Source organism: Pseudorca crassidens, chromosome 2, assembly GCF_039906515.1.
Source record: "Pseudorca crassidens isolate mPseCra1 chromosome 2, mPseCra1.hap1, whole genome shotgun sequence".
Lineage (NCBI taxonomy): Eukaryota > Metazoa > Chordata > Mammalia > Artiodactyla > Delphinidae > Pseudorca > Pseudorca crassidens.
Window position 1 is genome coordinate 125204378 of NC_090297.1, and position 13692 is coordinate 125218069.

General features: G+C 40.8%; 1 protein-coding gene across 3 annotated transcripts in view; it reads right to left on the bottom strand.

Moving 5' to 3' along the window:
* Positions 1-13692, bottom strand: part of NME7 (NME/NM23 family member 7) — a 259579-nt gene that overhangs the window by 182377 nt on the left and 63510 nt on the right. The window lies entirely within an intron of this gene.

Sequence of the window (13692 nt, forward strand, 5' to 3'; positions counted from 1 at the left end):
ACAAATAGCTCAAAGTAAATACTCACTTTTCACTGAATTTAAAAATTGAAAGATAGTAGGATGTGTTAGTGTACCACACTGGTGTTCATTAAAAAAAAAAAAACTATCTCGGGAAGATGAGGCAAGGTTCAAATAGTAGCGTATATACTTGAGTGATTCTGGGGTTAATGACACTTTAGAATTAAAATGTTCCATTCCTTAGACAAGTATCTTTCTATCGTATTGCTGCCTTTGCTTATTACTCTTCTTGATCAGTAACAGCAACTACCGCTTGTAGTCCTGTACCAGATGGTTTGATTACATGTTCTCAGAGAACGTGTAAGGTACAGGTGAAAACTCAGATACCTACAGGGTCCTAGTAGGTAATCAATGAGTGAATGAAGTAAACCTGGTGTGACAAGAAGGCAGGGCAGAGGGTTGCAAACTGGAAAGGGCGTGTCCCGTCTACAGTTCCCCTTTCTCTGCTTCCTTTGCAACAAAACTCCTCAAAGAGATGTCTTTATTCTGTCTTTACTTCTTCTCTTCCATTTCCTCTTAAACTTACAACTAATTAGGCTTTCATTCCACAAAGGCTATTCGTGAAAATCCCTAATCACCTCCACGTTGCCAAGTACCCTGGATAATTCTCAGACCTCACCTTACCTGACCCAACAGCATTTGACACAATTGATCCCTACGTCCTGGAATGCTTTCATCACCTGGTTTTCTTCCCACTGCTCCTTTTCAGTCTCCTTTGATGACTTTCTCCCCTTTGGCAGACCCCTAAGTACTAGAGAGGGGTCTAGTACTATCTATTGTCACTATTCTACCTATTGTCACTCTCTTGTTGAGGCCCTCAAGTCCCATGGCTTTAAATGCTACCTGTATCCTGATGTCTCCTACATTTTAACCTCCAGCCCAACCTCCTCCCTAAACTCCACATCCATATCTACTACTTACAGACATTTCATATTTAAAACATCCAAAACAGACTTCGAATTTCCACTGTCCCCCATAAATCTGTTCAGTCCCACCCTTTTCCTTACCCTTCAATTGCACAAGCCAAAAATAAATAACAAAAACAAAGAACACAGTGGTTCTTGATTCCTCTCTACCTGTCCAATCTATCAGGAAATTCTTTAAAATATAACCAGAATCCAACCACCTACCTCCACATCTGTCACCTTGGTCCATGTGACATGCCACCACCATCTCTCCCTTTAATACCTGCACTAACCTCCTAACTGATCTCCCAGTCCAACTTTTCCCACAAGTACCCCTACCCTGCCTGGTCTATTATTAACACAGCAGTCAGAATGAAACTAATAAAAACAGATCATGTCACTCCTCTGCACAGAACCCTCCACGACCTCCTATCTCATTCAGAATGAATTTCAAAGTCCTAGATATCCTAAAAGGCCTTATGTGACCTGGGCCCTGGCTATATCTGACCTAATCTCCAGCTATTTCCATGAAACACATCTCTGCCCCAGCATCACTGGCCTCACCTCCTCACTGTTCCTTGAACATAGCAAATATGCTCTCACCTCAGAGTTTTTGCATGTATTGTTCCCTTACTTGCTGGAACACTCTTTCCCCTAGACATTTGCTTGGATTTCTCCCTCACTTCCTTCTGATCGCTCCTCAAACCAGATATTATAAGGACTTTCTATATGCTATATTTAATAACATTCAACACCTCTACTCCACACACAATGCTGGTCTTTTTCTATATCCTTCCCCTGCTGTATTTTCTTCAGAGCAATTACTAATAGACATCAGAGTTATAGGCCTATTTATTTACTATCTGACATGCCCCCCATCAGAAAAGCTATAATAAGCTCCATGAGTCAGGACTTTGTGTTTTTCACAGTAGCTTCTCAATAAATAGTTTGGAATGACTGAAATTCAGACACATTTTATTTAACATATGTAGAATTTATATGGACACAGACACTCTGAAAGATTAAGAAACAAGCCCTTGCAAGTTAGCAAGTGGCAAAGTGATGATTCAAATCCAGGTCATACTGACTCCAAAGTCCTGAACTTTTTCTATCACCTTTCTTTCAGACGTAAAAAGCTATGCTAGAGGGGAGACCTTCAAGATGGCGGAGGAGTAAGACGTGGAGATCACCGTCCTACCCACAAATACATTAGAAATACATCTACATGTGGAACATGGGGTTTGCTTTCTGCATCTAATTTGTTTCTGATTTTCTGCTTATCTTAGTTTAGTATTTACAGTTTATTACCATTGGTAGATTTGTTTATTGATTTGGTTGCTCTCTTCCTGTGTTTTTTTTTTTAATATATAGATATATATACATTTTTCCTTTTTCTCTTTTTGTGAGTGTACATGTATATGCTTCTTTGTGTGATTATGTCTGTATAGTTTTGCATTTACCATTTGTCCTAGGGTTCTGTCTGTCCTATTTTTTTAGTATAGTTTTTAGTGCTTGTTATCATTGGTGGATCTCTTTTTTGCTTTGGGTGCTCTGCTCTTTTTTTTTTTTTGCTTTCTTTTTTTTTTTTTCTTTGCAGTACGCAGGCCTCTCACTGCTGTGGCCTCTCCCGTTGCGGAGCACAGGTCCCGGACGCGCAGGCTCAGCAGCCATGGTTCACAGGCCCAGGCGCCCCGCGGCAAGTGGGATCTTCCCGGCTCGGGGCACGAACCCATGTCCCCTGCATCGGCAGACGGACTCTCAACCACTGCGCCACCAGGGAAGCCCTTTTTGCTTTCTTTTTAAATTACTTAATTTTTTAAATTCTTACTAATTATTTTTATTTTTCATAATTATTTCTTATTTTAATAACTTTTATTTTATTATTATTTTTCTTTCTTTCTTTCTGTTTTTCTCCCTTTTCTTCTGAGCCATGTGGCTGACAGGGTCTTAATGCTCCAGCCAGGTGTCAGGCCTGTGCCTCTGAGGTGGGAAAGCCGAGTTCAGGACATTGATCCACCAGAGACCTGCCGGCTCCACATAATATCAAATGGCAAAAGCTCTCCCAGAGACCTCCATCTCAATGCTAAGACCCAGCACCACGCAACGACCAGCAAGCTACAGGGCTGGATACCCTATGCCAAACAACTAGCAAGACAGGAACACAACAGAGAACACAACCCATTAGCAGAGAGGCTGGCTAAAATCATAATAAGGTCACAGACACCCGAAAACACACCACCGGATGTGGTCCTGCCTACTAGAGAGACAAAATCCAGCCTCATACACCGGAACACAGGCACTAGTCCCCTCCACCAGGAAACCTACACAACCCACTAAACTAACCCTAGCCAATGGGGAAAGACACCAAAAACAACAAGAACTACAAACCTGCAGCCTGAGAAAAGGAGACCCCCAAACACAGTAAGATAAGCAAAATGAGAAGACACAGAAACACACAGCAGATGAAGGAGCAAAGTAAAAACCCAGCAGACCAAACAAATAGGAAATAGGCAGTCTACCAGAAAAAGAATTCAGACTAATGATAAAAAAAGATGATCCAAAACTTGGAAATAGAATGGGGAAAATACAATAAACGTTTAACAAGGACCTAGAAGAACTAAAGAACAAACAAACAATGATGAACAACACAATATATGAAATTAAAAATTCTGTAGAAGGAAGCAATAGCAGAATAACTGAGGCAGAAGCACGGATAAGTGACCTAGAAGATAAAATACGGGAAATAACTACCACAGAGCAGAATAAAGAAAAAAGAATGAAAAGAATTGAGCACAGTCTTAGAGACCTCTGGGACAACATTAAACATACCAACACTCGAATTATAGGAGGCCCAGAAGAAGAAGAGAAAAAGAAAGGGACTGGGAAAATATCTGAAGAGTCACAGTTGAAAACTTCCTTAATACGGGAAAGGAAATGGTTAATCAAGTTCAGGAAGCTCAGAGAGTCCCAACAGGATTAATTCAAGGATAAACACGCCAAGACACATATTAATCAAACTATCAAAAATTAAATACAAAGAAAAAATATTAACAGCAGCAAGGGAAAAACAACAAATAACATACAAGGGAATCCCCATAAGGTTAACAGCTGATCTTTCAGCAGAAACTCTGCAAGCCAGAAGGGACTGGCAGGACATATTTAAAGTGATGAAATGGAAAAACCTACAACCAAGACTGCTCTACCCAGCAAGGATCTCATCCAGATTTGAAGGCGAAATAAAAACCTTTAGAGACAAGCAAAAGCTAAGAGAATTCAGCACCACCAAACCAGCTTTACAACAAATGCTAAAGGAACTTCCCTAGGCAGGAAACACAAGAGAAGGAAAAGACCTACAATAACAAACCCAAAACAATTAAGAAAATGGTAATAGGAATATACATATCAATAACTACCTTAAATGTAAATGGACTAAATGCTCCCAAAAGACAAAGACTGGCTGAATGGGTACAAAAACAAGACCCATATATATGTTGTCTACAAGAGGCCCACTTCAGACCTAGGGACACATACAGACTGAAAGGGAGGGGATGGAAAAAGGTATTCCATGGAAATGGAAATCAAAAGAAAGCTGGAGTAGCAATTCTCATATCAGACAAAATACACTTTAAAATGAAGACTAAGACTATTACAAGAGAAAAAGAAGCAAACTACATAATGATCAAGGGATCAATCCAAGAAGAAGATATAACAATTGTAAATATTTATGCGCCCAACAGAGGAGCACCTCAATACGTAAGGCAAATGCTAACAGCCATAAAAGGGGAAATCGACAGTAACACAATCATACTAGGGGACTTTAACACCCCACTTTCACCAATGGACAGATCATCCAAAATGAAAATAAATATGGAAACACAAGCATTAAATGACACATTAAACAAGATGGACTTAATTGATACTGATAGGACATTCCATCCAAAAACAACAGAATACACTTTCTTCTCAAGTGCTCACGGAACATTATCCAGGATAGATCACATCTTGGGTCACAAATCAAGCCTTGGTAAATTTAAGAAAATTGAAATTGTATCAAGTATCTTTTCTGATCACAATGCTATGAGACTAGATATCAATTACAGGAAAACATCTGTAAAAAATACAAACACATGGAAGTTAAACAACACACTACTTAATAACCAAGAGATCACTGAAGAAATCAAAGAGGAAATCAAAAAATACCTAGAGGGCTTCCCTGGTGGTGCAGTGGTTGAGAGTCCACCTGCCGACGCAGGGGACACGGGTTCGTGCCCCGGTCCGGGAAGATCCCACATGCCTCAGAGTGGCTAGGCCTGTGAGCCATGGCTGCTGAGCCTGCGCTCCGCAACGGGAGAGGCCACAAAGGTGAGAGGCTCATGTACCACAAAAAAAAAAAAACAAAAAAAAAAACCTAGAAACAAATGACAATGAAAACACAATGATCCAAAACCTATGGGATGCAGCAAAAGCAGTTCTAAGACGGAAGTTTATAACAATATAATCCTACCTCAAGAAACAAGAAACATCTCAAATAAACAACCTCACTTTACACCTAAAGCAATTAGAGAAAGAACAAGAAAAACCCAAAGACAACAGAAGGAAAGAAATCATAAAGGTCACATCAGAAATAAATGAAAAAGAAATGAAGGAAACAATAGCAAAGATCAATAAAACTAAAAGCTTGTTCTTTGAGAAGATAAACAGAATTGATAAACCATTAGCCAGACTCATCAAGAAAAAAGGGAGAAGAAACAAATCAATAGAATTAGAAATGAAAAAGGAGAAGTAACAACTGACACTGCAGAAATACAAAGGATCATGAGAGATTACTACAAGCAATTCTATGCCAATAAAATGGAAAACCTGGAAGAAACAGAATTCTTAGAAAAGCACAACCTTCTGAGACTGACCCAGAAAGAAATAGAAAATATAAACAAAACAATCACAAGCACTGAAATTGAGACTGTGATTAAAAATCTTCCAACAAACTAAAGCCCAGGACCAGATGGCTTCACAGGCGAATTCTATCAAACATTTAGAGAAGAACTAAAACCTATCCTTCTCAAACTCTTGCAAAATATAGCAGAGGGAGGAACACTCCCAAACTCATTCTACGAGGCCACCATCTCCCTGATACCAAAACCAGACAAAATGTCTCAAACAAAGAAAACTACAGGCCAATATCACTGATGAACATAGATGCAAAAATCCTCCCTAAAATACTAGCAAACAGAATCCAACAGCACATTAAAAGGATCATACACCATGATCAATTGGGGTTTATCCCAGGATGCAAGGGTTCTTCAGTATATGCAAATCAATCGATGTGATAAATCATACTAACAAATTGAAGGAGAAAAAAAATATGATCATCTCAAGAGATGCAGATAAAGCTTCCAACAAAATTCAACACCCATTTATGATAAAAGCCCTCCAGAAAGGAGGCATAGAGGGAACCTACCTCAACATAATAAAGGCCATAGATAACAAACACACGGCCAACATTGTTCTCAATTGTGAAAAACTGAAAGCATTTCCACTAAGATCAGGAACAAGACAAGATTGCCCACTCTCACCACTATTATTCCACATAGTTTTGGAAGTTTTAGCCACAGCAATCAGAGAAGAAAAATAAGTAAAAGTAATCTAAATTGGAAAAGAAGAAGTAAAGCTGTCACTGTTTGCAAATGACATGATACTATACACAGAGAATCCTAAAGATGCCACCAGAAAACTGCTAGAGCTAATCAATGAATTTGGTAAAGTAGCAGGATACAAAATTAATGCACAGAAATGTCTTGAATTCCTATACACTAATGATGAAAAATCTAAAAATCTAAAAGAAAAATTAAGGAAACACTCCCATTTACCATTGCAACAAAAAGAATAAAATACCTAGGAATAAACCTACCTAAGGAGACAAAAGACCTTTATGCAGAAAACTATAAGACACTCATGAAAGAAATCAAAGATGATATCAACAGATGGAGAGATATACCAGGCTTGTGCAAGTTTCCTGATGGGAGGGACTGGTGGTGGGTAAAGCTGACTGTTTCTCTGGTGGGCAGAGCTCAGTAAAACTTTAATCCGCTTAACTGCTGATGGGTGGGGCTGGGTTCCCTCCCTGTTGGTTGTTCGGCCTGAGGCAACCCAACACTGGAGCCTACCTGGGCTCTTCGGTGGGGGTAATGGCAGACTCTGGGAGGACTCATGCCAAGGAGTACTTCTCAGAACTTCTGCTGCCAGTGTCCTTGTCCCCATGGTGAGCCACAGCACCCCCCCCCCCGCCTCTGCAGGAGACCCTCCAACACTAGCAGGTAGGTCTGGTTCAGTCTCCCCTGGGGTCACTGCTCCTTCCCCTGGGTCCCGACGTGCTCACTACTCTGTGTGTGCCCTCCAAGAGTGGAGTCTCTGTTTCCCGCAGTCCTGTCAAAGTCCTGCCATCAAATCCCACTAACCTTCAAAGTCTGATTCTCTAGGAATTCCTCCTCCCATTGCCAGAGCCCCAGGTTGGGAAGCCTGACATGGGGCTCAGAATCTTCACTCCAGTGGGTGGACTTCTGTGGTATAAGTGTTCTCTAGTCTGTGAGTCACCCACGCAGCAGTTATTGGATTTGATTTTACTGTGATGGTGCCTCTCCTACTGTCTCACTGTGGCTTCTCCTTTGTCTTTGGATGTAGGGTATCTTTTTTGGTGAGTTCCAGTTCTCAATGATTGTCCAGCAGCCAGTTGTGATTCTGGTGTTCTCACAAGATGGAGTGAGAGCACGTCCTACTCCACCATCTTGGTTCAGGACCTGTTTTGGTTCTTTCACTTGAGTTTATTTTTTTAAGTTTCAATGAAAAACTTTGCTAGGATTTTGACTGGAATTGCACTGAACTTATAGATCAACTTGGAAAGAATTGACATCTTTATGATACTGAATCTTCCCATACATGAACATGTATATATGTTCATTTATTTCTTTTCTTACTGCCTAAAATAAAATTTATAGTTTTCTTGAAAAAGATCTCCCACATCTTTTGTTAGGTTCATCTTAGGTGTCATATAGTTTTTCACCATTGAATGGAAATCTTTTAACTCTGTATAAAATAGATAACTAATGAGAACCTAGTATAGCACAGGGAACTCTACTCAATGCTCTGTGGTGACCTAAGTGGGAAGGAAATCCAAAACATAGGGGATACATGTATACATATAGCTGATTCACTTTGCTTTACAGTAGAAACAAACACAACATTTTACAGCAACTATACTCCAATAAAAAGTAGAAAAAAAATGGGAATCTTTTAAAATTATATTTTCTAATTGGTTATTTCACATATATCAAGAATACTAATGATTTTTATATACTGATATATGCAGTATAACATATAGATTTGGGAAGCACCGTGAAAATGAAACAATAATATCAATATATAACATCTATTAAATACCATATTCCAGGCACTATGCCAAGCACTTAAATAATTTCACTTAATCCTTAGAAGAACACTATGATGTACTTACAACTATTACCTTATATTACAGACCAGGAGACTGAGAGCAATAATAGTAGTAGACAAGGGAACAAAGCCTGTACAACACCAACACTACCAAAGGATAGGTGAAGGGAAAAAATGCCAGTTAATAAGACATAGGGGCCGGAGGGGGAAGATGGCAGACGAGTAAGACGCGGAGATCCCCTTCCTCCCCACAGATACATCAGAAATACATCTACACGTGGAACAACTCCTACAACACACCTACTGAACGCTGGCAGAAGACCTCAGACCTCCCAAAAGACAAGAAACTCCCCATGTACCTGGGAAAGGCAAAAGAAAAAAGAATAAACAGAGACAAAAGAATAGGGATGGGACCTGCACCAGTGGGAGGGAGCCGAGAAGGAGGAAATGTGTCCACACACTAGAAGCCCCTTCCCGGGCGGAGACTGCGGGTGGCAGAGGGGGGGAGCTTCAGAGCCGCGGAGGAGAGCTCAGCAACAGGGGTGCAGAGGACAAAGCGGAGAGATTTCCGCACAAAGGATCAGTGCCGACCAGCACTCACCAGCCCGAGAGGCTTGTCTGCTCACCCGCCGGGGTGGGCGGGGCTGGGAGCTGAGGCTCGGCTTCCGTTGGAGCGCAGGAAGAGGACTGGTGGCGTGAACACAGCCTGAAGGGGTTACTGCACCACGGCTAGCCGGGAGGGAGTCCGGGAAAAAGTCTGCACCTGCGGAAGAGGCAAGAGACTTTTTCTTCCCTCTTTGTTTCCTGGTGCAGGAGGAGAGGGGATTAAAGGCGTTGCTTAAAGAAGCTCCAGAGACAGACGCGAGCCGCGGCTAACAGCACAGAACCCAGAGACGGGCATGAGACGCTAAGGCTGCTGCTGCCGCCACCAAGAAGCCTGTGTGCGAGCACAGGTCACTATCCACAACCCCCTTCCGGGGAGCCTGTACAGCCAGCCACTGCCAGGGTCCCGGGATCCAGGGACAACTTCCCCGGGAGAACGCACGTGGGGCCTCAGGCTGGTGCAACGTCATGCTGGCCTCTGCCACCGCAGGCTCGCCCCGCACTCCATACCCTTCCCTCCCCCGGGCCTGAGTGAATCAGAGCCCCCGAATCAGCGGCTCCTTTAACCCCGTCCTAAGCAGACGCCCTCCGGCGACCTACACGCAGAGGCAGGTCCAAATCCAAAGCTGAACCCGGGAGCTGTGCGAACAAAGAAGAGAAAAGGAAATCTCTCCCAGCAGCCTCAGAAGCAGCGGATTAAAGCTCCACAATCAACTTGATGTACCCTGCATCTGTGGAATACATGAATAGACAACGAATCATCCCAAATTGAGGAGGTGGACTTTGAGAGCAAGATTTATGATTTTTTCCCCTTTTCCTCTTTTTGTGAGGGTGTATGTGTATGCTTCTGTGTGAGATTTTGTCTGTATAGCTTTGCTTCCACCATTTGTCCTAGGGTTCAATCCGTGCGTATTTTTTTTTCTTACTTTTTAAAAAATTTTTTTTCTTAATAATTATTGTTTTATTTTAATAACTTTATTTTATTTTACCTTACGTTATTTTATTTTCCTTTATCCTCTTTCTTTCTTTCTTTCTTTCTTTCTTTCTACTTTTTCTCCCTTTTATTCTGAGCCGTGTGGATGACAGGCTCTTGGTGCTGCAGCCAGGAGTCAGTGCTGTGCCTCTGAGGTGGGAGAGCCAACTTCAGGACACTGGTCCACAAGAGACCTCCCAGCTCCATGTAATATCAAATGGTGAAAATGTCGCAGAGACCTCCATCTCAACACCAAAACCCAGCTTCACTCAACGACCAGCAAACTACAGGGCTGGACACCCTATGCCAAACAACTAGCAAGACAGGAACACAACCCCACCCATTAGCAGAGAGGCTGCCTAAAATCACAGTAAGTCCACAGACACCCCATAACACACCACCAGACGTGGACCTGCCCAGCAGAAAGACAAGATCCAGCCTCATCCACCAGAACACAGGCACTAGTCCCCTCCACCAGGAAGTCTACACAACCCACTGAACCAACCTTGGCCACTGGGGACAGACACCAAAAAAAACAGGAACTACGAACATGCAGCCTGCAAACAGGAGACCCCAAACACAGTAAGATAAGCAAAATGAGAAGACAGAAAAACACACAGCAGATGAAGGAGCAAGATAAAAACCAACCAGACCTAACAAATGAAGAGTAAATAGGCAGTCTACCTGAAAAAGAATTCAGAATAATGATAGTGAAGATGATCCAAAATCTTGGAAATAGAATAGACAAAATGCAAGAAACAGTTAACAAGGAACTGAAACAACTGAAGATGAAACAAGCAACGATGAAGAAAACAATAAATGAAATTAAAAATACTCTAGAAGGGATCAATAGCAGAATAACTGAGGCAGAAGAACGCATAAGTAACCTGGAAGATAAAGTAGTGGAAATAACTACTGCAGAGCAGAATAAAGAAAAAAGAATGAAATGAATTGAGGACAGTCTCAGAGACCTCTGGGACAACATTTAATGCACCAACATTCGAATTATAGGGGTTCCAGAAGAAGAGAAAAAGAAAGGGACTGAGAAAATATTTGAAGAGATTATAGTTGAAAACTTCCCTAATATGGGAAAGGAAATAGTTAATCAAGTCCAGGAAGCACAGAGAGTCCCATACAGGATAACTCCAAGGAGAAACATGCCAGTACACATATTAATCAAACTATCAAAAATTAAATACAAAGAAAACATATTAAAAGCAGCAAGGGAAAAACAACAAATACCACACAAGGGAATTCCCATAAGGTTAACAGCTGATCTTTCAGCAGAAACTCTGCAAGCCAGAAGGGACTGGCAGGACATATTTAAAGTGATGAAGGAGAAAAACCTACAATCAAGATTACTCTACCCAGCAAGGATCTCATTCAGATTTGATGGAGAAATTAAAACCTTTAGAGACAAGCAAAAGCTGAGAGAGTTCAGCACCACCAAACCAGCTTTACAACAAATGCTAAAGAATCTTCTCTAGGCAAGAAACACAAGAGAAGGAAAAGATCTATAATAACAAACCCAAAACAATTAAAATGGGAATAGGAATATACATATCGATAATTACCTTAAATGTAAATGGATTAAATGTTCCCACCAAAAGACACAGACTGGCTGAATGGATACTCTCCAGACAGTGGGCACAGAGGGAAGCTACCTCAACATAATAAAGGCCATATATGACAAACCCACAGCCAACATCATTCTCAATGGTGAAAAACTGAAAGCATTTCCTCTAAGATCAGGAACAAGACAAGGATGTCCACGCTCGCCACTATTATTCAACACAGTTTTGGAAGTCCTAACCACAGCAATCAGAAAAGAAAAAGAAATAAAAGGAATTCAAATTGGAAAAGAAGTAAAACTGTCACTGTTTGCAGATGACAGGATACTATACATAGAGAATCCTAAAGATGTCACCAGAAAACTGCTAGAGCTAATCAATGAATTTGGTAAAGTAGCAGGATACAAAATTAATGCACAGAAATCTCTGGCATTCCTATACACCAATGATGAAAAATCTGAAAGTGAAATCAAGAAAACACTCCCATTTACCATTGCAACAAAAAGAATAAAATATCTAGGAATAAACCTACATAAGGAGACAAAAGACCTGTATGCAGAAAATTATAAGACACTGATGAAAGAAATTAAAGATGATACAAATAGATGGAGAGATATACCATGTTTTTGGATTGGAAGAATCAACATTGTGAAAATGACTATACTACCCAAAGCAATCTACAGATTCAATGCAATCCCTATCAGACTACCACTGGCATTTTTCACAGAACTAGAACAAAGAATTTCACAATTTGTATGGAAACACAAAAGACCCCGGATAGCCAAAGCAATCTTGAGAACGAAAAACGGAGCTGGAGGAATCAGGCTCCCTGACTTCAGACTATACTACAAAGCTACAGTAATCAAGACAGTATGGTACTGGCATAAAAACAGAAAGATAGATCAATGGAACAGGATAGAAAGCCCAGAGATAAACCCACGCACATATGGTCACCTTATCTTTGATAAAGGAGGCAGGAATGTACAGTGGAGAAAGGACAGCCTCTTCAATAAGTGGTGCTGGGAAAACAGGACAGGTACATGTAAAAGTATGAGATTAGATCACTCCCTAACACCATACACAAAAATAAGCTCAAAATGGATTAAAGTTCTAAATGTAAGGCCAGAAACTATCAAACTCTTAGAGGAAAACATAGGCAGAACACTCTATGACATAAATCACAGCAAGATCCTTTTTGACCCACCTCCTAGAGAAATGGAAATAAAAAAAAAAATAAACAAATGGGACCTAATGAAACTTCAAAGCTTTTGCACAGCAAAGGAAACCATAAACAAGACCAAAAGACAACCCTCAGAATGGGAGAAAATATTTGCAAATGAAGCAACTGACAAAGGATTAATCTCCAAAATTTACAAGCACCTCATGCAGCTCAATATCAAAAAAACAAACAACCCAATCCAAAAATGGGCAGAAGACCTAAATAGACATTTCTCCAAAGAAGATATACAGACTGCCAACAAACACATGAAAGAATGTTCAACATCATTAATCATTAGAGAAATGCAGATCAAAACTACAATGAGATATCAACTCACACCAGTCAGAATAGCCATCGTCAAAAAATCTAGAAACAATAAATGCTGGAGAGGTTGTGGAGAAAAGGGAACACTCTTGCACGGCTGGTGGGAATGTGCATTGGTACAGCCACTATGGAGAACGGTATGGAGGTTCCTTAAAAAACTGCAAATAGAACTACCATATGACCCAGCAATCCCCCTACTGGGCATATACCCTGAGAAAACCAAAATTCAAAAAGAGTCATGTACCAAAATGTTCATTGCAGCTCTATTTACAATAGCCCGGAGATGGAAACAACCTAAGTGCCCATCATCGGATGAATGGATAAAGAAGATGTGGCACATATATACAATGGAATATTACTCAGCCATAAAAAGAAACGAAATTGAGCTATTTGTAATGAGGTGGATGGACCTAGAGTCTGTCATACAGAGTGAAGTAAGTCAGAAAGCGAAAGACAAATACCATATGCTAACACATATATATGGAATTTAAGAAAAAAAAATGTCATGAAGAACCTAGGGGTAAGACAGCAATAAAGACACAGAACTACTAGAGAATGGACTTGAGGATATGGGGAGGGGGAAGGCTAAGTTGTGACAAAGTGAGAGAGTGGCATGGACCTATATACACTACCAAA